Source organism: Oryx dammah, unplaced genomic scaffold (assembly GCF_014754425.2).
Source record: "Oryx dammah isolate SB20612 unplaced genomic scaffold, SCBI_Odam_1.1 HiC_scaffold_3, whole genome shotgun sequence".
NCBI lineage: Eukaryota > Metazoa > Chordata > Mammalia > Artiodactyla > Bovidae > Oryx > Oryx dammah.
Window position 1 is genome coordinate 18,849,064 of NW_024070187.1, and position 2,016 is coordinate 18,851,079.

The 2,016-nt window shown below is 46.8% G+C and overlaps 1 pseudogene; it reads right to left on the reverse strand.

Annotated features, from left to right (window-relative positions):
• Nucleotides 1-639: 639 nt before the first annotated feature.
• On the reverse strand, nt 640-995 carry LOC120862281 (annotated as a pseudogene).
• Nucleotides 996-2,016: the final 1,021 nt, after the last annotated feature.

Below are 2,016 nucleotides of genomic sequence, written 5' to 3' on the forward strand. Positions count from 1 at the left end.
CCTCTGGGGAAGTAAGGGTTCTGTCAGAAGAAGGAGGAGAGCTGGGTTTTCCCTCTGAGAGACAGGAGAGTTTAGAAGAGAATCGTATAAAATGTCAGGAGAGTCTTCTGGTCCTCCAGGTTTTAAATTACAAGAGTTGTATCAGGCAGGATTTTGGTAAAGGACCACAAAAGCCTGAATATAGGGATATTTACTCCACTTTCCCATCCTGCAACAATAAAGATCCAATTGCAGAGTGATATTATACGTTAGAGACCCATTTTTTAGGCCATTTTTCTCCATCCTCCAACTTACACAAAGGCCAGGCACTGCTACAATAGAATTTAAGTTTTTCCTTTTTTAGCCCTTCAGTTTAAAAATTCCAATTCTTTTCCCCCCTCCAACCAGGCTTATTAAACATAACAAAATTCTGTATACAAGGTGACCTAAACCTGCTGCTTCAAAACATGATACTTTCTTTATCTAGTATTTGATAAATATTGATAGTATTCAACCCACAGAATATCAAAAAGCAGTTTACTCTAAAATTAATAGCAAAGTGCCCAGTGCATATTACATGAATGGTCTAATTACTGGAACTCTAATAGTTCTGGAAGATAATTAAGTATGGCTGAGTCCATGTGACAGGTCCAGCATGAGTCAGCAAGAGGCCATTTTGTGCACTGCCAGTGTGATGCCATTGTGTTTCTAATGTCCCCATTATCTAATTCTAGACGTAGCACAGGAATATCAGTGGGGTCTGAGGTTAGCTTAGCTGCTTGCCGGGCTAACACAGATATCACCCCAGCATGCTCCTCTGACAGGGTCCTGAGGCAGCCCAGATTGAGCCATTGTGAATCTGTGCATAGCACTCCAACAATGGATGGATTCTTCATTGTGTCCTCCAAGTACTGTGCTAAGGTGGCCTCCCTCCCGCTGTGCATTGCCTCTTTCTTCATTACTGGTGTCAGGTCAAAAATTCTGATTCTCAAGTATACACTGTATATAAATACATACAGAGGTGTTTCTCCTGGCTCAGAGGGGGCTCCTCCCATGTTGAGTGACCTACACCTGAGAACAAGAGAGTACTCCTAGAATGGAATCCAGTGACTCAGAAACATTTACCAGGAAGCTGTAACCTGGATGTCAGGGCGACCCCAGATTCCCTTTAAATCTGATGGGGTTTCAAGCATCCTCTACTCTCCCAGTGATTTCTGACCAGACATCTCTGGCCCTCCATTGTGCAAGGTGCCTCCCCCAGCATAGCCAGAGGAGGACTTTTGAATTAGTGCAGACCAGTTGTCAGGACTTTCCTTAGGAGTTATCCCTTGTCTATAGGCCTTATGTCCTATAAGTCTTCCTACACTGGGATGTGGGCTTCCCAGGTAGTGGTCAAGAACCTGCCTGTCAATGCAGAAGATGTAAAAGACATGGGTTCGATCCCTGGGTCAGGAAGATCCCCTGGAGAAGAGCATGGTAACCCACTCCAGTATTCTTGCCTGGAGAATCCCATGGACAGAGGAGCCTGGCAGACTTCGGTCCATGGAGTCTGTAGAATCGGACACAACTGAGTGACTTAGCACCCACTCATGCATGCCCACTGGGGTGTGTTCCTTGTGACTGAGCATCCACAGAGTTTGTAATTTAGGCTTCTGGGTAGTGGTCAGCCTGATAAACCATAGCAGTGTGTAGGCTGCCAAGGCCTGGGGTGAGAGGAGTCCAGTGGATGCAAAGAGAACCCTTGGAGAACTTGGAGCTGGGCACTGTGGAAGATGGCTTCCCTGGTGGCTCAGATGTTAGAGTCTGCCTGCCATGTGGGAGACCTGGGTTTGATCCCTGGGTAGGGAAGATCCCCTGGAGGAGGGCATGGCAACCCACTGCACTATTCTTGCCTGGAGAATCCCCATGGACAGAGGAGCCTGGCGGACTATAGTCCATGGGGTTACAAAGAGTCAGACATGACTGAGTGACTAAGTGCAGCACCCAGCGGTGTGGAAGATGGCACAGGGTCTAAGGCTTGAGGGCTGAGAGAGAAAT